At 35.6% G+C, this 24,219-nt stretch overlaps 1 pseudogene; it reads left to right on the top strand.

The window, feature by feature from the left end:
* The window catches only part of LOC118899551, an 87,370-nt pseudogene that overhangs the window by 19,921 nt on the left and 43,230 nt on the right, over nt 1-24,219 (top strand).

Genomic DNA, 24,219 nt, shown 5'->3' with positions numbered 1-24,219 from the left:
TGATCACTTTAAATTTAACTTAATCTAGACTTTAGTTTAAATTTAAAACAACTTTGTCGAGTTGTTTTGAAAAACAACTTTTTCATTTTATTTTTCTAAGTATTTACTTTGCATTTTAAACATCCAGAAGGAAAGCAAAACTATATCTTTTTAAGATATTTAGTTTTGATAATTCTTAAATTTCATGGAATTTACTGAAATGCAGATACTGGCCATTCTCCAAAGGACGAATTGAACATTGGATATGTGAGGAGAAGGATAAACTATTTTGACAAAATTCTCTTTAAAGCAACTCATGAGATAATTGTCAAAATAAATTATGTAAGCAATTTTGTAAAATAAATATAAAAACACTGAATTGTTATCATTTGGTCCAGCCCAAAATCATTGGACATGTTAGAAAGAATGAAGGTTTAGTAATAAACAGGAATTTATAAATCAGCCATAAAACCACTAATAACAATAGTAAAGATGATAATATTAATAGCTAATAAGAACTTCTATAAAGTATAAGAAGCTTACAATGCATCTAGTATATTCTATGCATTTACATGTATTACTTCAAATTAAATTATTTTAAGTTCTTTTTTTAGCTATGGAATCTCTAGCAACTTCCTGCCTCTATGACAGGCTCGTGGAAATCTAAGTTTGTTTCCTTTGTGCTTCACTCAATTTTTATGCTGGCGACATTCATGTTCAGAGTTTTCTGTACATTGTCAGAGGTAGGAGAACTGGAAAAAGGGTGAGGCAAGTGGGGCACTCACCTAGGGGAAAAGAAATGTAGGGAGCACCAAAAAATTCAGTCAAGACCAGCAGTATTTTAATGCACTATTTCTAGAAAACAAAAATGAATGCAAAAGCTCCATGATGAACAAAATATCAAAAATTTAAATAAAGACATGATAAATAAGGGCCACACTGAAGCCTGAGGTAAAAAGACAAATCAGAAATACCAGTATTTATCATGAAGTTTTCTCATTCATTTTTATTTTTTAAAATTGTACATTAAAATATTATCTCAGTTACTGAGTTTTTTGGCTCCCCTAAATCTCATGCCTGAGGCAAGCGTCCCACTGGCCTCACCCTAGTGTCATCTCTGTCAGGAGATATTTTTTTTTTTTTTTTAGGAGATATTTTCATATAAGGTTTTTATCACAGTTGGAGTGGCCTAAATATTTTTCAAATAAAGTCTTTCGGCATAAAAGGGAAAAATGACTAATTTCTTGCATAATACTATCAGGACAACTCACACCCCAGGCACAAGACCATACACTGTCTCTCCAGTATGTTCTATTTCTCTAAGGTACTAGCAGGAGAAGCAAGGTGTAAAATGGGATTTTACCTCTTCACTCAATATATGTTAGTTATGTCAGCATTATACAAAATGATTGAGGAATCACAGTAAACACTATTTTTTCTAAATATTATTATATTTTATATCTAATTAATATCTAATAATTATATCTAAATATTTATTGTATTTCTAAATAGCAACTACCATTTCTCAAAATATTGTTCACTAAAATGCAAATATCAAAAATTGATAAGGTAATTATCATTTAAACCTCCTTGACTTTTTCCCAATGATGTACTCTGTAGTTTATTGATGGCATGAACATTTTAACAAAGATTCAAAAGAGATAAAATGATTAAAAAAGAAAAAACTCAGGTTTCAGAGGCTTTGCTTTATTTAAACTAAAGAAGAAAAGAGATGTTATAATGATTCTCCAGAACACCAGCAACAGAGACTGGGGACCATTTACTTTCTTTTTTTCACTTTCTATCTCTAGTAGCTTCTGAACATAAAAGACATCAGCAGGAGTCATATATTCTTTCAGACATATTTACTCAGGGAATAAAGGTGAATATGACATAGTCAATGCTCTTGAAGAGTTTAAACTTTGAAATGTCTTTTTTTTTTTTTTTTTTTAGGAAAAATTAGAATAAACTCTTGTCTGTTTTTGATGTGTTTAAAATTCATGTTACAAATGAATTCTTTTAAATACTTTTCTAAAACTGGTTTCATGGATATCTTGAATTTGACTATTATTTGTTAAGGACTAGCTGGGAAGTTATGATAAGCATAAAATAAAAACTTCCATTGTTTCTTGGAATTCCAAATGTGGCTCTCTATATTCCTGTGCTTATCTTAACAATCTTTCATTCACTATGTCTTTGCTGTGTACCTTGCAGAAAACGTAAAGATAATCATACTGGTAAATTTATAATGTGAATATAAGGAAGGAATTCACATTTTCTCAGTATTTACTATGGGCCAAGCACTGTAGTAGGAAAATCTGTGTATTATGTATCTCATATAATTCCCACAGCAATCCCCCAAAATACGTTTTATTATCTCTGTTTTATATGAAAGGAAATTGTTACAAAACAGTGAAGGGATTTGTTCGAGATCACATAATAAATGGATTTCAGAATTTCTGTTTAGTGCATTCCAAAACTCACATCTACCATATTTTCATGCAGACACAGCCCCACATACCTGTGAGTGATTTGGGTCACTGTGGAAAGTGTCAGGGTACACAAGTGCACTGAGGGAGCCAAGCTGTAAGGAGGCAAGAAGTGACTTTCTGCCTGTCCACAGGCAACAGAGAGGACACCTGAGAAAGAAGAAAGAAGATGATTACAATCAGAGAAAAGAAATAAGGCCCCCAACTTTCCAAGTAGGTAAATATGTAAAATTTGTGTATGTTCTTTACGTTATTGAGAATTAGGGAAAAACTAAGTGAAACTGAAAAATAACCAAAATCAACTGTGGTCAAGAATGGGAATAAGTAGAGAATATAATTTTGACCCTCTGTGTAGTTAGAACATAGGTTATAAGTGTTACTAACCAGGGCTCTTGGTCTCCTTAATCAATATAAATTGATAGGAAGCCAGACAAGAAATCCAGGCAAGGCTTTACTGGGGCCCCTGCCGCAGCAGCGGGGAGCTAGAAGAAACAATAGTTTCCATTGCTTGCTCGCTCCCCAGGGTGTATCCAGGGGTCAGGCCGTAGGGGTGGCTGAGGTGGTTTGCCCACCCCTTTGTGGTGTTGTGTGCAGGGGGCATGCGCAGTACCCTGCTTTTGCTCCCAGCTCTTCAGAACTGGCAGTTGGGCTTTTTTTGGTCTTTTTATATTTTTTGTCCAGAATTTGCCCCAACTGCACGTGCACACAGTTATTTTTAGTCTCTTATAGTTTCTTTGTATTTTGTAGCTCGAGGAAACATTTGTCCAAGTGCAAGCATTTCAGCACTGCAGCAAAGGGTCCCAGGTCCCAGCTCTGCCTAATAAGAAGAACCTGACCCAAAGACAAAGTAGCAAAAATGGAGAGTCATCTTCAAGCAACATGGTAATTGACAGCCTGAGTAAAAAGTCTTGTCAGTTTTATCTAGAAACCATTGAACCGATGCTGCTAAATTTTGTGTTTTATATTAATAAAATCTTAAATCTATGTCATGCACCTCAAAAAATGTTATGAATGGGTGAAGAGATCTACCTAATTTATATTTTATAAAATTTCACAGGATGAGAGGGAGGTTTAACTTATCAAGATTGATTCCCTGAAGTCTGGTCTCCCAGAAGCAGAAATTTACTTCCTGCAGAGCTCCATGAAAATCAGTGTTTAAGGCAGTAAGTCCTGTAAGATTTGACCCTCAACCTCCCTGCTGGAGGCTAAGGGAGGAGCTGGCAGTAAGAACCAACAATGAATGGGAGCTGGTAAGGTAGAGCCGAAGTCCTACCATTAATATTACTACTTAACTCTGGCTCTGATTCCACCAAGAAAGGGTCTGGATCTTGCCTAATCATGTGGCTTAAAAGCCACAGAGCTCAAGGGGTTTGTTTCTCTTCTCCCACTCCTTAACCCCACTCTGCTAATACCATCATTTCTTTTCCCACTGACTCTGTAGATTTCAGATACACCCCTATGTTTTGAGCCAGATCTATCTTCCTTGGCTTATAAGCAAAGACACTGTGCTTCTTTGTTGTTTTTGTGTTTATCTTGATATTTACAGATTTCTCTGGTCCAAAATAACAGCAGCTGTGAATGAAATGAGTCTTCTCATTCATTCCTTCCAAGGAAATAACATTAGGTGTGGATAACTTGGACATTTACTCACCGCCTATCTGTGTAAACTTTTCTGATTTCATTTTTCATACCAGAGCCTTTAGGAATTTTGATGAATTTCTTATAGAACTTTCCAGATGGAGACAGACACTGATGAAAAGTGTTGTTGTCTTTTTTAAGTCAGTCCTAGAGATTAACATAAAATCCTGCTTTGTAAATCAATAAATCCCTATTACACTAAAAAAAAAATTTGTTTGCTTTAAGTAGCAAAATAAATATGGGTAAGATAGAGGTTACAGTTGCAATGCTATAATAAATAATTTAAAAGCAACACAGTAAAGCATGAATTCAGCATAAATATTTATTATTTGTTTTTAAATAATGCATTAGGAAAATAATATCTATCCATAACAAAAAAAAAAAAAAAGAGCTTTGGAATGTCATTAGTAATATTGCTTTGAATTGGCACTTTTACTTTAGGAAATTATCCTCTAATTAATCTGGACAAATACAAAAGAGTTGAAAATCTCTGATTCGGTCTTGTATTTGTTCTATAGCAAGAGAAAAATCTGATTAGCACCTGGTCACTATGAAACAATCTAATGATTTTCTCTATAAAACAAATGTTTTATCCAGATTTGAGCTTTAAAAATGAATAAGTTGAGAACAGATTGAATAACATTTAAATATAATCCAAAAAAACTCTTTTACTTAATACCAATTACTCCTTTTTACTCTTTGTAATAGAAATACATAGGGAGGTTGGTTCAAGATGGCAGAGTAGAAGGACATGTGCTCACTACCTCTTGTGAGAGCACCGGAATCACAACTAACTGCTGAACAACCATCAACAGGAAGACACTGGAACTCACCAGAAAAGATATCTCACATCCAAAGACAAAAGAAAAGTTGCAATGAAATGGTAGGAAAGGTACAATCACAATAAAATCAAATCTCATAACTGTTGGGTGGGTGACTCACAAACTGGAGAACACTTATACCACAGAAGTCCACCCACTGGAGTGAAGGTTCTGAGCCCCACGTCAGGCTTCCCAACCTGGGAGTCTGGCAACAGGAGGAGGAATTCCCAGAGAATCAGATGTTGAAGGCTAGCAGGATATGACTGCAGGACTTTGACAGGTCTGGGGGAAACAGAGACTCCACTCTTGGAGGGCACACACAAAGTAGTGTGCACATTAAGACCCAGGGGGAAGGAGCAGTGACCCTATAGGAGACTGAACCAGACCTACCTGCTAGTTTTGGAGGGTCTTCTGCAGAGACAGGGGCAGTTGGGGCTCACTGTGGGGACAAGGACACTGGCAGCAGAAGTTCTGGGAAGTACTCTTTGATGTGAGGCCTCCCAGGAGTCTGCCATTAGCCCCACCAAAGAGCCTGTAGTCTCCAGTGCTGGGTCACCTCAGGCCAAAAACCAACAGGGAGGGAACTCAGCCCCATCCACCAGCAGACAAGCAGATTAAAGTTTTACTGAGCTCTGACCCCAGAGCAACACCTAGATGTACCCACCACCACTTCCATCAGGAAGCTTGCACAAGCCTCTTAGATAGCCTCATCCACCAGAAAGCAGACAGCAGAAGCAAGAAGAACTACAATCCTGCAGCCTGGAACGAAAACCACATTCACAGAAAGATAGATAAAATGAAAAGGCCGAGGACTATGTATCAGATGAAGGAACAAGATAAAACACCAAAAAGTTAATTACATGAAGTGGAGATAGGCAACCTTCCAGAAAAAGAATTCAGAATAATGATAGTGAAGATGATCCAGAACCTCAGAAAAAGAATGGAGGCAAAGATGGAGAAGATGCAAGAAATGTTTAACAAAGACCTTGAAGAATTAAAGAACAAACACCCAGAAGAACTAAAGAACAAACAAACAGAGATGAACAATACAATAACTGAAATGAAAAATACACTAGAAGGAATCAATAGCAGAATAACTGAGGCAGAAGAACAGATAAGTGACCTGGAAGACAGAATAATGGAATTCACTGCTGCAGAACAGAATAAAGAAAAAGAATGAAAAGAAATGAAGACAGTCTAAGAGACTTCTGGGACAACATTAAATGCACCATCATTTGCATTATAGGGATCCCAGAAGGAGAAGAGAGGAAGACCTGAGAAAATATTTGAAGAGATTATAGTTGAAAACTTCCCTAACATAGGAAAGGAAATAGTTACCCAAGTCCAGGAAGCGCAGAGAGTCCCAGGCAGGATAAACCCAAGGGGAAACACGCCAAGACACATAGTAATCAAATTGGCAAAAATTAAAGACAAAGAAAAATTATTAAAAGCAACAAGGGAAAAATGACAAATAACATACAAGGGAACTCCCATAAAGTTAACAGCTGATTTCTCAGCAGAAACTGTACAAGCCAGAAGGGAGTGGCATGATATATTTAAAGTGATGAAAGGGAAGAACCTACAACCAAGATTACTCAGCCCGGCAAGGATCTCATTCAGATTTGACGGAGACATCAAAAGCTTTACAGACAAGCAAAAGCTAAGAGAATTCAGCACCACCAAACCAGCTCTACAACAAATGCTAAAGGGACTTCTCTAAGTGGGAAACACAAGAGAAGAAAAGGACAAAACAAAACAAAACAAACCCAAAACAATTAAGAAAATGGTCATAGGAACACACATATCGATAATTACCTTGAACGTGAATGGATTAAGTGCTCCAACCAAAAGACACAGGCTTGCTGAATGGATACAAAAACACCCATATATATGCTGTCTACAAGAGACCCACTTCAGACCTAGGGACACATACAGACTGAAAATAAGGGGATGGAAAAAGATATTCCATGCAAATGGAAATCAAAAGAAAGCTGGAGTAGCAATACTCATATCAGATAAACTAGACTTTAAAATAAAGAATGTTACAAGGGACAAGGAAGGACACTACATAATGATCAAGGGATCAATCCAAGAAGAAGATATAACAATTCTAAATATTTATGCATCCAACATAGGAGCACCTCAATACATAAGGCAAATGCTAACAGCTATAAAAGAGGAAATCAATGGTAACACAATAATAGTGGGGGACTTTAACACCTCACTTACACCAATGGACAGATCATCCAGACAGGAAATTAATAAGGAAACAGAAGCTTTAAATGACACAATAGGCCAGATAGATTTAATTGATATTTATAGGACATTCCATCCCAAAACAGCAGATTACACGTTCTTCTAAATTGGCACAGAAAATTCTCCAGGATAGATCACATCTTGGGTCACAAATCAAGCCTCAGTAAATTTAAGAAAGTTCAAATGATAACAAGCATCTTTTCTGACCACAATGCTGTGAGATTAGAAATAAATTACAGGGAAAAAAAAAACGTTAAAAACAGAAACACACAGAGGCTAACCAATAACATTACTAAATAACCAAGAGATCACTGGAGAAATTGAGGAGGAAATCAAAAGTACCTAGAGACAAATGACAATGAAAACATAATGATCCAAAACCTATGGGATGCAGCAAAAGCAGTTCTAAGAGGGAAGTTTATAGTAATACTATCCTACCTCATGAAAAACAAAAAATCTCAAATAAACAATCTAACCTTACACCTAAAGGAACTAGAGAAAGAAGAACAAACAAAACCCAAAGTTAGCAGAAGGAAAGAAATCATAAAGATCAGAGCAGAAATAAATGAAAGAGAAACAAAGAAAACAATAACAAAGATCAACAAAACTAAAAGATGGCTCTTTGAGATGATAAACAAAATTGATAAAACTTTAGCCATACTCATCAAGAAAAAGAGGGAGAGGACTCAAATTAATAAAATTAGAAATGAATAAGGAGAAGTTACAATGGACATTTCAGAAATATAAAGTATAATAAGAGACTACTACAACTCTATGCCAAAAAAATGTACAACCTGGAAGAAATGGACAAATTCTTAGAAAGGTATAACCTTCCAAGACTGAACCAGGAAGAAATAGAAAATATGAACAGACCAATCACAAGTAATGAAATTGAAGCCGTGATTAAAAATCTTCCAACAAACAAAAGCCCAGGACCAGATGGCTTCATGGGTGAATTCCATCAAACATTTAGAGAAGAGCTAACACCCATCCTTCTCAAACTCTTCCAAACAATTGCAGAGGAAGGAATACTCCAAAACTCATTCTACAAGGCCACCATCACCCTGATACCAAAACCAGACAAAGGTACTACAAAATAGGAAAATTACAGACCAATATCACTGATGAATATAGATGCAAAAATCCTCAACCAAACACTAGCAAACAGAATCTGCCAACACATTAAAAGGATCATATACCATGATCAATGGGATTTATCTGAGGGGTAGAAGGATTATTCAATAAAAATCAATCAATGTGATACACCATATTAATAAATTAAAGAATAAAAACCATATGATCAAGGGTAAGCTGGGACAAAGTGAGAGAGTGGCATGGACTTATATGTACACTACCAAATGTAAAATAGATAGCTAGTGGGAAGCAGCCACATAGCACAGGGAGATCAGCTCGGTGCTTGTGACCACCTAGAGGGGTGGGATAGGGAGTGTGGGAGGGACACGCAAGAGGGAGGAGATATGGGGATATATGTATATGTATAGCTGATTCACTTTGTTATAAAGCAGAAACTAACACACCATTGTAAAGCAATTATACTCCAATAAAGATGCTAAAGAAAAAAAAACTGATCATCTCAAAAGATGCAGAAAAAACTTTTGGCAATATTCAACACCAATTTATGATAAAAACTCTCCAGAAAGTGGGGATAGAGAGAACCTAACTCAATGTAATAAAGGCCATATACAACAAACCCACAGCAAACATCATTCTCAATGGTGAAAAACTGAAAGCATTTCCTCTAAGATCAGGAACAAGACAAGGATGTCCACTCTCGCCACTATTATTCAACATAGTTTTGGAAGTCCTAGCCATGGAAATCAGAGAAGAAAAAGAAATAAAAGGAATACAAATTGGAAAAGAAGAAGTAAAACTGTCACTGTTTGCAGGTGACATGATACTATACATAGAGAATCCTAAAGATACCACCAGAAAACTACTAAAGCTAATCAATGAATTTGGTAAAGTTGCAGGATACAAAATTAATGCACAGAAATCTCCTGCATTCCTATACACTAACAACGAAATATCAGAAAAATAAATTAAGGAAATACTCCTATTCACCATTGCAACAAAAAGAATAAAATACCTAGGAATAAACCTACATAAGGAGATAAAAGACCTGTACTCAGAAAACTATAAGACACTGATGAAAGAAATCAAAGATGACACAAACAGATGGAGAGATATACCATGTTCTTGGATTGAAAGAATCAATATTGCAAAAATAACTATACTACCCAAAGCAATTTACCGATTCAATGCAATCCCTATCAAATTACCAATGACATTTTTTTACAGAGCTAGAACAAAAATATCTAAAAATTTTTATGGTGACACAAAAGACCCCGAATAAGCAAAGCAATCTTAAGGGGAAAAAATGGAGCTGGAGGAATCAGACTTCCCGACTTCAGAATACACTACAAGGCTACAGTCATCAAGACAATATGGTACTGGCACAAAAACAGAAATATAGACCAATGGAACAGGATAGAAAGCCCAGAGATAATCCCATGAACCTATGGTCAATTAATCTATGACAAAGGAGGCAAGGATATACAATTGAGAAAAGACAGTCTCTTCAATAAGTGGTGCTGGGAAAACTGGACAGCTACACGTAAAAGAATGAACTTTGAACACTACTTAACACCATACACAAAAATAAACTCAAAATGGATTAAAGACCTAAATGTAAGACCAGACACTATAAAACTCTTAGAGGAGAACATAGGAAGAGCACCCTTTGACATAAATCACAGCAAGATCTTTTCTGACCCACCTCCTAGAGTAATGGAAATAAAAACAAAAATAAACAAATGGGACCTAATGAAACTTAAAAGCTTTTGCACTGCAAAGGAAACTATAAACAAGATGAAAAGGCAACCCTCAGAATGGGAGAAAATATTTGCAAATGAAGCAACAGACAAAGGATTAATCTCCTAAATATATAAACAGCTCATGCAGCTCAATAGTAAAAAACTAAATACCCAATCCAAAAATGGGCAGAAGACCTAAATAGACATTTCTCCAAAGAAGATATACAGATTGCCAACAAACACATGAAAAGCTGCTCAACATCACTAATTATTAGAGAAATGCAAATCAAAACTACAATGGGGTATCACCTCACACCGGTTAAAATGGGCATCATCAGAAAATGTACAAACAACAAATGCTGGAGAGGGTGTGGAGAAAAGGGAACCCTCTTGCACTGTTGGTGGAAATGTTAATTGATACAGCCACTATGGAGAACAGTATGGAGGTTCCTTAAAAAACTAAAAATAGAATTACCATATGACCCAGCAACCCCACTAATGAGCATATACCCAGAGAAAACCATAATTCAGAAAGACACATGCACCGCAATGTTCATTGCAGCACTATTTACAATAGCCAGGTTATGGAAGCAACCTAAATGTCCATTGACAGAGGAATGGATAAAGAAGATGTGGTACATATATACAATGGAATATTATTCAGCCATAAAAAGGAAAGAAATTGGGTCATTTGTAGAGATGTGGATAGACCTAGAGACTGTTATACAGAGTGATGTAAGTCAGAAAGAGAAAAACAAATATTGTATATTAACGCATATATGTGGAATCTAGAAAAATGGTACAGATGAACCGGTTTGCAGGGCAGAAATAGAATAGAGACACAGATGTAGAGAACAAACGTATGGACACCAAGGGGGGAAAGCAGGGATGGGGTGGTGATGGGATGAACTGGGAGATTGGGACTGACATATATACACTAATATGTATAAAATAGATAACTAATAAGAACCTGCTGTATAAAAAATATAAATAAAATAAAATTCAAAATGAAAGAGATTGAGATAATACACACACACATTTTTAGGTGAAATGAAGTTACAACTTAACCAAGGAAATAATAAACAAAACAATATTTGAATTGTTTTATTAGTGTCAGATAAAAATATTTATAGAATAGGACCTTATTATAAATAGTCACTTTATGATGATAAAGAGTTTAAATTCACCAAGTATATATTACAATTTAAAAATGCATATGCACCTGGTGATAAAGTCTCTGATTATTTTAAAATAAAATAACAAAATAAATTTTTATATTGACAAAATATGTCCATAATGAGATATTTTTCATGTTTCTCTCTATAACTGACAGAACAAGAAATTAATATAACTATATATCTATAACTGACAAAGAACAAGAAACCCAGGAAAAATATATATTTCAGTAGCATAGCTAACAAATAACTGTACACACTCACTCACACACACACACACACACACACACACACACCACTGCATCCAACAGCTATAGACATTAGGCTGTTATTAAGATTATAAGGTAATAGAAATAGATTTGGAATACTTACTTAAAATTTTAGAAAATAATTTACATAAAGTAAACACTATCTATTATTGTTATGGTTTTGAAACACTTCTATAAACTGTTCCTTACCTACTTCTCTAAACTTTTCTCTTGCCAATTCATCTCAATTTAAATATTCAAGCTATTCAAGTTTATAGTTCCCTGAAATCACATTTAATTTCATGCTCCTCTGACTTTGTCCTTTCATATCCGTCTGCCTGGAATATTCTAGGTTATTCCTACTCTTGTGTATACTGTATTGTGATTGAGCTTTATGGAAATAGCTCCCCCCCGCCCCGCTTTTTTTAATGAGCATGCTCTATTGCAAGTGACCTGATGGAAAAGTTTTTCCAATACCTAATTTACCTGATAACTCTTACTCTGCTTAAATTGTACTAGTTGCTTAAAATTGTCACTTACTTGAATAAAACAACTAACTTTTAAAAAATTTTCCCTATCCTTGTGCTGAATTTCTATACTTAGTACCCACACTGGTCCCAAATTTAGAAACCTTTGCTAATTCACACACACACACATACACAATTTCTATTGCCTAGATTATTCCTTTCCCTCACATCCAAGTTGAGCCTTCTCTTTTAACCTATGATTATATTAATCATATATTAATAATTTACCCTTCTACCTTTCTTCCTAGGGCTCAACAAGTTAGCTTCCTTTCAGGGTGCAAACAACTCCACAAATGATGCTTCTCACTGAAGTTAGCTCTGATTATTTGGAAGGTTGACCAAACTAAATACATTCCACCTTTTCATAAACATAGTGAAGAGTCAGGTATACATTCTTGCCAAATATGTGAAACAGTGTTTAGTGTATATTTATAACATGAGTAAATTACTTGACTTAGGTTATAAATTCATGGAAAAAAATAACAAAATCAACCATGCTTTTACTATTCCTTTAAACATTATCTGCTTTATATTAAATCATTCATTAATGTTGGTGGAAAAAAAAAAAGAAATACATAAAAGACCGTGTAATTACATTCAAAGAACATATCTAGCTTGGAGAACCCATGATATAAATCTATCAAAATTTAAATATTACTCAACAGTAAATGCAACCAACACTATAAAAGAAAGATTACTTCTGTAAATGCAGAATAAAATGAAGGTACAGATAATAACTGACCTCAGAGAGGGAGAAAATCCTCACAAGAAATATTAAACACCTGAATTTCCATGCTAAGAATATTGCTTGTTGGATCAAATGTGTTTGTCTTTCTTGGATTCTTTTTTTTAACAGCTTTATTGAGGTATAATTGATATACAGAAATCTGCACATATTGAATGCATGCAATTTGATGAATTTGGACATAGGCAAACACCTGTGATATCATCACCACAATCAAGGTAACAGACATATTCATCACCTTCAAAAGTTTCCTTGTATCCATTCCTTTTTCATCTTGCTTTTTTTGGTTTTGTTTTCTTATAAGAATACGTAACATGAGATCTACAGGTTTAATGACATTTTTATGTGTACAATATAGTATTGCTGACTATAGGCCTTATGATATACAGCAGATCAATAGAACTAATTCGTTCTGCATAACTGCAACTTTACCCCAACTGAACAACTCCCTGTCTCCCCCTCTCCCCCCAACCCTTAGTGACCACTCTTCTCTTTTCTAGTTCTATGATTTTGACTATTTTAGGTACCTCATGTAAGTGGAATCATGTAATATTTGTCCTTCTGTGACTTGCTTAAAATTTCACTTAGCACAATGTTCTCCAGATTCATCCATGCTGTTGCAAATGGCAGAATTTCCTTGTTTTTTAAGGTGGAATAATATCCCGTTGTATGTCTATCCCACATTTTATCTATCCATATGTCATTGGACATTGTGGTTGTTTCCATAACTTGGTTATTGTAAATAGTGCTTCTATAAACATGGGAGCACAGATATTTCTTTGAGATCCTGATTTCAACTCTTCTAAGTATATGACCTGAAGGGGTTTGATGAATCATATGGTAGTTCTGTTTTTAATTTTTTGACTGTTTTCTACAGTGGCTGCACCACTTTACATCCCCATCAACTGTATAGAAGTGTTCCAATTTCTCTACTGCCTTGTCAACATTTGCTATCTTTTGATTTTTTCTGTTTTTGTTGCTGTTATTGTTTCTGCTCTGTGAAAGTTGATATCAAGAGACTGCGCAGATAAACCACAGACTGAGAGAAAATATTTTCAAAAGAAATATCTGATTAAGAAAGAACTATTATCCAAAAAGTACAAAGAACTCTTAAAACTCAACAATGAGAAAACAAACAATCCAATTATAAAAAGGCCAAAGATCTTAACAGACACCTCATCAAAGAAGATGTACAGATGACAAATAAGCACATGAAAAGATGGTCCACATCATATGTCATCAGAGAAGTGCAAACTAAAGCAACAATGAGATACTATTGCACACCTATTAGAATGGCCAAATTCCAGAACATTAACACCACCAAATGCTGACAAGGATGTGGAGCAACAGGAATGCCCATTCACTGCTAGTGGGAATGGAAAGTGGTACAGCCAATTTGGAAAACAGTTCAGTGGTTTCCTACAAAAGTAAACATACTCTTACCATATGATCTAGCAATCATGCTCATTGGTACTTACACAAAGGAATAGAAAACTATGTCCACACAAAAACCTTCACACAGATGTTTATAGCAGCTTCACTCATAATTGCCAAAACTTGGAACCAACCAAGATGTCCTTTGCAGTGAATACCATAATGATGAATGCATGTCATTATACATTTGTCCAAACTCCTAGAATGTACCACACCAAGAGTGAACCCTAATATAAACTAAGGACTTTAGGAGATTATGATGCATCAGTTAGGTTCATCAATTGTAACAAATGTAGCACTCTGATGAGGGATGTAGATTAAGTACAAAGCTATCCATGTATGGGGATAGGGAGTATATGAGAAAGCCCTGTATTTTCTCATGCAGTTTTGCTGTGAACCTAAAACTGCTCTAAAATATAAAGGCCTAATTTTTAAAAAATGTTATTTTAGCCTTATCTGAGAATGTGGTATGGATGTAAGAGCAGGGGAAGCACAAAAATATATGTAGATTTTAGGTACGAATGTATAACATTATGAACATTAACATAATTAGATTTCAGAATTGCTTCTTGCTTTTTTACTTTACATTTTAATTACTTCATTTCCATTCATTTGCAGTTATTTTAATACATTCAAAATTAGCTTAGTTAATAAATCTGTGACTAATCTTAACTTTACAGTGGGTGAAATGTTTGAATGTATTTGCTACTGAATAAACAAGGATTTACTTCAACTGTAACATTTATTATATTTATTATATTTTGCTTTTAGAATCCTTATTTAGCATATCTTGAATTGCATAATGTCCCTGAAAAAAATATTACACAGTTGATTTATCAAAGTAATAATTGACTTCAGTTTTATATTCCTACATAAGCAAAAGAGGTTCTAAAATATTAGTACATTTGGAAGAGAAAATAAGACAGTCCATCTGATTGCATCTCCTTCTACCGCTGAAATAATGGCTAATATTCTCCATAGTATAGATAGATTCCTTTTTAAAGCAAAACACATATGCAGACCTCAAGGCATGGCCAGTAAGGCAGAGATGTGAGTTTGTTTTTTGTTCTTTTTTAAAGGATGTAAGGATGTTTGTATGTTGGAGAAGAGGAGGAATATTAGGAACCCTGGATGGAGAGACAAAAGAAGAGACAAATATCCTGGCAGAAGTTAAGGATGAGATTGGTGTAGGGAATCTCAATATGGAATAAGGAAGTCCATTTAAGAATATGGATGTCCTATATCCAATTTTGTGTTCTTATGTTGTAGAGATACAATATGAGTTTAAGGCTTAACTCTTTGAAACAGGCAATACAATACCCCAGTCATCATTCCCAATTACAAGCAGCTCTGGAAACCATGTGATGCAGACAGTGTTGCTGCAGGAAAGAGGAGCTACTTGAACCACAATTGTCTTTAAGTCTTCATTGTATTAAAACACTGTGACTTCAGGGTGTATTTGTTAATGCATCATTACCTGCCCTGCTTGATTAATGCTGTAAATACATTGGGGAATGGTGAGATTAAAGTGCTATCTAGTGAAGATAACGCAGGTGGACCAACCAGAGTACCACTGAGATGGCAAAATCATCCATAAACTGAATTCAGTCAGTAGAACCAGTACCTTGGCATGCAAGGTGACAAGGAGAAATGCAAGCCACTTTAATTTTCCCTAGAATAATTTAGACAGATATTGCCTTTATTACGTGATCTGGGCTGGTGTTTAAAACACAAGTAACCTCAGTGACGACTAGGTTTCGAGAATAATAGCCTACTTTTACTGAGGTCTTTTAACATGTTAATTACTGTGTTAAGCCCAGAATATTTGTCATTCAGCCCTCAATTTAATGCTGACAAAACATTCTAGGATAGATGTTATTACTATTATTTAAAGGTTAAAAAAGTGAAGCTTCAAGAGGTTAAGTAACTTGCTCCAAAAGGATTAGAGCAGAAACTTGAACACAGGTCTTTTTGCTTTAAAGCAGGAACTCCCAATCACGGTACCTACTGCCTCTCTAGCCCACAAAAGTATTCCAGGTAAATTAACCTAGGATCTTCTAATCCACAGTCAGACATATTTTCCTTTGTACCACTGATCTTGGGTACTAATGTATATATGTTTTTGGTAACTATCTCTTCACATTCCATTAATATGTATAAAAATGCCTTTAAATCATGTCAATAATTAATTGTGAACAGGGTTGATGACTACTTAATTTTTAAGTGTCACAACTAGGCAATTAAAATAACAGTGTCTATTTTCTCAAAATCATCACACACACCCCACCCCCTTAAAAATTTCCAATATTTTGCCATTGCTTTCTGAATAAAACCTAGACTCCGTCACCAAGGTATTTAAGGATCTGAGTGGTCTATTGCTTACTGTCTCTGACATTACCTCCTTCCCATTCTCTCATCACTTACTACACTCTAACTATACTACCTTTTTTTCTGATCATAGAATCCTCTAAACTCATTCCCCACTCAGGTCTTTTACATTTGCTGTTCCCTGTGCCTAGAAAACATCATTTTCCTGGGTATTCAAACGGCTTGTTCCTTCTGAATATTTAGATTTCAGAGACATATTTTTACTGGTCTACTAATTAGTTGGCTTAAATATTTTCTTTCTCTTTGAATTCTCCTTTGAATCATTATGGCATCCAACTAGTTCTTTCATTGACTGATGAGTTGAATAAAGTGTTTGATACATGTTCACTTTCTATTTGTATTAGAATTATAATTTTACAATTAAAATTTCTTTTAAAAAATCATTCATTATATTTTGGGCCTTATTTTAGGCACTTTACATCTATTAATGAGTTTAATCATTTTAATAATACAATAAGGTAGTTAATATTATTCCCATTTTACAGATGAGGAACCTGAGATAAAAGAGGTGAAATAACTTGTCCAAGGTCAAATGGGCTTTAAGTGACAGTACTGGGATTTCAATCCAGGCAATCCAGCTCCATATCTTTTCTTTTTGACTTCCATACTTAATTATTATAGAGATGCCAAATGGCCAGGTTTTAAAACTGTAAGAATTAATGAGATCCCTTTGGCAGAGAATGTGGATAGAGAAGAAAAGAGGGCTGAGGATCCAGCTCTATTAGTGAAGCCGTGTGCAGAGAGTATATCAAGAAGGAAGGTATGGTCAACTCTGAGGTCCAGATAGATGGAGACAGGAAAGGAAGCTATTAGATTTGACAACACAGTTGTTTATTTTTTGACAGTGAAAAGAGCATTTTTTTTTTAACTTTTGGGTTTATTTATTTATTTATTTATGGCTGTGTTGGGTCTTCGTTTCTGTGCGAGGGGCTTTCTCTAGTTGCGGCGAGCAGGGGCCACTCTTCATCGCGGTGTGCGGGCCTCTCACTGTCGTGGCCTCTCGTTGCGGAGCACAGGCTCCAGACGCGCAGGCTCAGTAAACTGTGGCTCACGGGCCTAGTTGCTCCGTGGCATGTGGGATCTTCCCAGACCAGGGCTCGAACCCGTGTCCCCTGCATTGGCAGGCAGATTCTCAACCACTGGGCCACCAGGGAAGCCCGAAAAGAGCATTTTAGTGGAATGTAGAGAAGATATAATGAATTGGATTGAAGAGAGAATGAAAAATGGGGGCAGAAGGAAGTATAAATAGACAAGTTTTAGAAAAAGTACTTTTTTTTCTGTAAAGAGGAGCAGATAAATTGATTGTTTTAGGGAAATGCTGTGTGAGTGTGCAATAGATAAGTTTTGTTAATTAGGTTGTTCAATTAACAAATGTTCAATCTGCTATATCCATTCCTTAATGGGAGAGGTAATACATATCTTATCTGATGTGGGCTTCTAATTTTCTTCTTATAATTCTGTCCATATTTACTTTATAGACTTCCAAGACTGTTGGGAGGTATCAGACAGTGAATTTCATGACATCTCATGAAGTGAGTATAGAAGTAAGCTCCACTGGGGAAGTGTAAAATCCAAGGGTCAGCATGAGGAGGCATGTGGCACCCATATTTCTCATCTTTCCTTCAAGAGGGATGTGAGGGTCAGTGTGCTGCTGGACACATGAAGCAGATGTTCTGTACGTGAAGAATCTTGCCCCTCTCTTACTCTACCTTTGTACAATGTAGGTGAGAAACAGACTTGGGTGTGAGATATAAACAGACAGGAGTAAGGTTCCAAGCTGCATGAGTATGGAAGACAATTAAGCAGGAAATGAATGAGAATACCAGTAACAGCAGCTGGTAACTTGGAAAGAAAATTGACTTAGGCTGTTAGGGAAAAAGCTATTACCAGGTTCCTTGAGAAATTAAGTTCAGTACAATCCCTCCCACTGAAGAAGAAGAAGATATCCTTGATCCTGGGCCAGGCATTCTGAGCAAGACTGACTACACAATGTGCAGGGCCCAGTGCTAAATGGCTACAGGAAACCCTTAGTTCAAAAATTACAAGGATTTCAAAATGATGACAACAGAGCATTAAATCAAGCATGCTGGTCTTCTGAATGTGGGACCTTGGGCAATTGCACAGATCATAAATCCACAAATCTGGCCCCAATCCTGGGCTTCCAGGACTGCTTCTCCCTCACCCACAGGGCTTGGTGTATGCTTATAAAATGCACTTTCAATCTATTATTTTTCTGTTTTACCATTATGCAGCATTCCTCTTTATCCCTAATTATGCTTTTTGCCTTAAGTTCTGTTTTGTCTGATCAAAATACAAATGCAAAGCACTTTTATTTGTTTTGTTTTGTTATGAGATTTACCTTCTCAAAGATTTCTATCGCTGCTGTCGTTGTTGATTTTGTATTTAATTTATGTATTGACAGAGATATTCAATAATGTTTTTACTCCCAACTTCAAGCATGGATGTCTGTTTTACACAACCCAACAACTTTTTTATTTCCTTTTTTTTTCTACTTTATTTCTGCAAATAACATGGCATTCTGAAGAATCAACTAATACGAAAACTTAATTTATTTTTCTAGCTGTGACTACAAACTATTTGAAGGGTTTTGCAGAGAAAAAAATGGCCTTATGCATTCAGTTTAATTTTCAACTTATAAAGAGTTTAACAGTTATTATTACTGTTCTTAATAACAACAACAAATCTGAACAAACTGGAAATTAGTGATGTTTCTTGGACTCATCAGAGAAGTGAGTTATGGGGCAAATTGCCACCCAAAATATGGAGAGATGAGTTCATCCACGGGGACAAAACCAATATCTATTTAAATGGAGCAGAAGCTACTGGAATCCTAAACAGGCAGGATCACTTAAAGGGTAATTTTGAGAAATTGCTGGAGGCTGAGTGTGAGCTAGCATGAGAGTGAGTATCTCCTGGGTCGGGGGGAAGTGTAGATGTTGCTATGAAGGTGATTCTTTTAGATGAGATTAACGTTTAAATCAGTACACTGAGCAAAGCAGATTACCACCCATAATGTGGGTGGGTATTATACAATCAGTTGAAGGCCTTAAGGGAAAAAGACTGAGGTCCACTCAAGAAGAAGGGACTGAACAAAAAGCTACTCACATATGCAATTACCAATTCTGTATACACCAGTGAATGCTTCAACTACACAAAATGTTGGCTAAATATGTTCGATTTCATTGAACTGTATTTTCTCTGAGGGACTGGATACCTTCATCTTGCTGGTATGTAGTAAGTAGATAAAGTGCTTCTAATTTATTTCTTGGATTGACCTAAAACTGTAACCTATTTGCGAAAATAGGGGATAAATCTGCTGAAGACTCTTGGACATACGTTCACTGCGTCTCATAGGTAGACACAGAACTTCCTCTCTATATTAGGAAGAGAGTACAGTTGTAGCCAGGAATAATTTCATTTGCACCTCCTACCTACTATGGTGTTTTTCCTTAATGAATAGAACAGTTTTAGGACACTAGGGGCAGAAAATGGAAAGCATCAATTCACCTATTAATTCTGAGTCTCTTAACCTAGCCAAAGAGTCACTGGAAAACAATCAGGCTTGGCAGTCATTTCACAGCATTTGTGTAAGACCTAAAATTTAACATAAATTATAATGTTTAACCATTTCCTATAAAATTTTGGATTTTAACAATTTAGAGAAAACCTAGTTATAACAATATACATTAGTAAGCTTTAGGGAAGAAGTGAGCCTAATTCAATAGTTTAAAATTTGGACTCATGTCTGTTAGTGTTAAATTAGTTTATATTTAACAATTAAAAAAATACTTTACAAAACAGTTTATTCAGAGCTAACTAGCTGACTAACTTCATCCAGACTCAAGCTACATCAACACTTCCATAGGTCTCCAGCCTGCTGGCCTGCCCTACAGATTTTGACAATGATTAAGTAACTAAATATGTAGGTGAGAATAGACAAATCTCCTGTGCATAAAAATTCCAAATAATTCATGTAGATCCTCCACCCTCAAAGAGATATAGCATAACTCTCCACTCTCTAAGTGTGGGTTATGCAGAAAGGCTTCCTCCCAAAGATTACAGAATGGAAAGGGAAGAAACCTGATACAAACTACCTCAGCCAGATGATTAAGGTTAATATCAATAGTGATACATCATTTTGAGAGCATATACCCTTGACATGATGGGATGAGAATGGCACTTTACCTCGTGGTCTTCCTCCCCAAAATATATAACCCGTCTAACCATGAGGGAAACAGTGAACAAATTCCAAATGTGGACATTCTGCAATATATCTGGCCAGTACTCCTCAATATTATCAAGGTTATTAAAAGCAAGGAAAGTCTGAGAAACTGTCACAGTCAAAAGGAGCCTAAGAAGAAATGAAAACTAAATGTAATGTGGTATCCTGGATAGCATTCTGAGACATAAAAGAGACATTAGGTAAACACTAAAGAAATATAAATAATATATAGACTTTAGTTAATAGTAATGTGTCAAATTGGTTCATTAATTTCAGCAAATGTACCATATTATGGTATATAGTATGTTCCATATTATGGTTCATAGTATGTACCATATATAGAGTCTTAATAATAAGAGAAACTAGGTGTGGTACATGGAAACTCTCTGTACTGTCTTTGCAATTTTTCTCTAAATACAAAACATTTCTATAATAGTGTTGTTTTTTTTAAAGGGAGGTATTTGAATCTATATTTCCAAACAAAAGCAATGATCTCATACGTAAATTTCTTTTCTTAGTGTTATCATTTCTAAGGAAAAAAAACCACTTTTATCAGTGGTTTTCTTTCTTCATTCATTCATTTATTCATTTATTGCAAGGTAGACAGCATGTTACTTTGATACACTTACATACTGTGAATTGATGACCACCATAGCATTAGCTAATACCTCTGTCACTTCACATAATTACCATTTTTTTTTGTGGTGAGAATATTTAAAATCTACTCTTTTAGCAACTTTCAAGTGTATAACAGTAGATACAGTTATATGTATACATATATATATATATATATATATATATATATATATATATATATAGTGTGTGTATATATATATATATAGTTTCAAGTATATAACAGTATTGTTAACTATGGTCACCATGCTGTGCATTAGATTCCCAAAACTTATTCACCTTCTAACTGAAAGTTTATACTCTTTGACCAACATCTCCCCATTTGCCCTGCTCCTCAGCCCCTGATAACCACCACTCTATCAGAAGCAGCTATGGGTGTACTAGCCAATTCCTTATTCAGAACATTCCAAATTGTTCTCTAGATCTTATCAATTACCAACCAGGCTGTGTATTGTTTTGTGTCAAGCTAAAATGCAACCAAAGCTTAATATTTTCTGAGAACTTAAAGTTTATAGTAATTGGCTATTTTCAGGTAATAACTTTGGAATTATTGCAACTAGCAAAATTGATTAGTTCATTCACTGAATGTCGGGGGAATGCCTTACTTTTCTTTCTGAAAGGTTGTAACATTCTGGCACACTGTCATATGCAAATTGGTTCAAAAATACCAAGTCAATATCAATATCAAAACTGACTCCAAAAACATGTCTATGTTCAACTGCTTTCAGTCTAGGTGTTTTGAGAGTATTTCACGTCTGCCTACAGTTAGTCAGCTCTGAATAAACTGTTTTGTAAAGTATTTTTTTAATTGTTAAATATAAACTAATTTAACACTAACAGACATGAGTCCAAATTTTAAACTATTGAATTAGGCTCACTTCTTCCCTAAAGCTTACTAATGTATATTGTTATAACTAGGTTTTCTCTAAATTGTTAAAATCCAAAATTTTATAGGAAATGGTTAAACATTATAATTTATGTTAAATTTTAGGTCTTACACAAATGCTGTGAAATGACTGCCAAGCCTGATTGTTTTCCAGTGACTCTTTGGCTAGGTTAAGAGACTCAGAATTAATAGGTGAATTGATGCTTTCCATTTTCTGCCCCTAGTGTCCTAAAACTGTTCTATTCATTAAGGAAAAACACCATAGTAGGTAGGAGGTGCAAATGAAATTATTCCTGGCTACAACTGTACTCTCTTCCTAATATAGAGAGGAAGTTCTGTGTCTACCTATGAGACGCAGTGAACGTATGTCCAAGAGTCTTCAGCAGATTTATCCCCTATTTTCGCAAATAGGTTACAGTTTTAGGTCAATCCAAGAGATAAATTAGAAGCACTTTATCTACTTACTACATACCAGCAAGATGAAGGTATCCAGTCCCTCAGAGAAAATACAGTTCAATGAAATCGAACATATTTAGCCAACATTTTGTGTAGTTGGAGCATTCACTGGTGTATACAGAATTGGTAATTGTATATGTGAGTAGCTTTTTGTTCAGTGAACATCTGTTTGCAATCCAAATGTGCTGGTTAATGGAAAGGGAGATAGCAGAGAATTGGTAGCATCTGTCTTTTGAAGATTTACCTTTGATATTTAACACACAATACACAAACTTCCACTGTCACCTAAGCATAATTTCTATGCCCTAAAAACATTCTCTGTTTTAAAAATTGAGAAAGATTTTTAAAGAGATAGATGGGCTCTAGGCTAGAAATTGACAACTTGCCTCCTGTTCACAATTCCTGGGGTGAGAAGAAGATGGGCTCCAGGCCCGACATTCATTACCAGCCCCCTGTTTACATTTCCTGAGGCAAGAGATAAATGGTCTCCGGACTACATATTTATGACCAGACTCCTGTCTATATTTCAAGATCTGCACTTCGATATAAGAAACAACAGGAATAGGGTAGATAACCGGACATTGGACACTTATGGCAGGGACAGAGAGGGGCTAAACCCTGTTAAAAGATCAAGAGGTCATACATTTCCCATCCTTGGGACAAGGAAAACATTGCACATGCGCAGAAAGCCTCCTTGGGGGTCAAGAGGAGGGGCACCACCTCATAATGTGATGCTAAGGCCGTCCCATAGACCTCTGGGCTGTAATCCATCTTGAAAAAAGTTGCGCACGCATGTTGGGCAGGGTCCTAGGGCAGGTCAGTTGTGGAAAAAGAAACCAGATAATTGGCCAAAGGTAAACAAAGACCTGGAAGAACTGCCCTATATAAATGATTTAACCGCCTCTTCACTGCACTCCTCCTTATCGGGGAGGACGCCCACACCCTTTCTCTCCAGGTGTGCATCTCTGCCTTGCTTCTATCTTAACTAAACAAATTGTCCTCTGTGAGCTCTCCCACTTATTGTTGTGCTATGTCCCTAATAATAAATTTTGTACCTGTTTTTACAACTTTTGCCTCTGTGAGAAATGCGTTTTTCATTGGGGGCAAGAGCCAGGGGGTATGGTGGCTAGGATTCCTGGTTTTCATCCAGGCTACCCAGTTTCAATTCCTGGGCAGGGAATCAAGATCTCGCTTCATGCCACCACTCACTGCTGCCTCTCCGAGATCAGGATAATCATATGTACTCATGAGGAGCTACTATATTCTCATCTGTCAAAAAGTATCTATGAATCGTGTAAAAATATGTGACACAATCCCTGTCCTTGCCAGTTTTATAACATATTTAGAAAGATAAAACTAAATAGCTAAATCAAAAAATGAACAGCTCAAAACATAGTTGTTTGCAAAGGGTAAACAACTGAGGAAAAAGTGTATCCAATTTTGAGTTAGAAGAGCTGGGTCTAAATG

Source organism: Balaenoptera musculus, chromosome 8 (genome assembly GCF_009873245.2).
Source record: "Balaenoptera musculus isolate JJ_BM4_2016_0621 chromosome 8, mBalMus1.pri.v3, whole genome shotgun sequence".
Classification (NCBI taxonomy): domain Eukaryota; kingdom Metazoa; phylum Chordata; class Mammalia; order Artiodactyla; family Balaenopteridae; genus Balaenoptera; species Balaenoptera musculus.
This window is presented reverse-complemented; position numbering and strand designations above follow the sequence as displayed.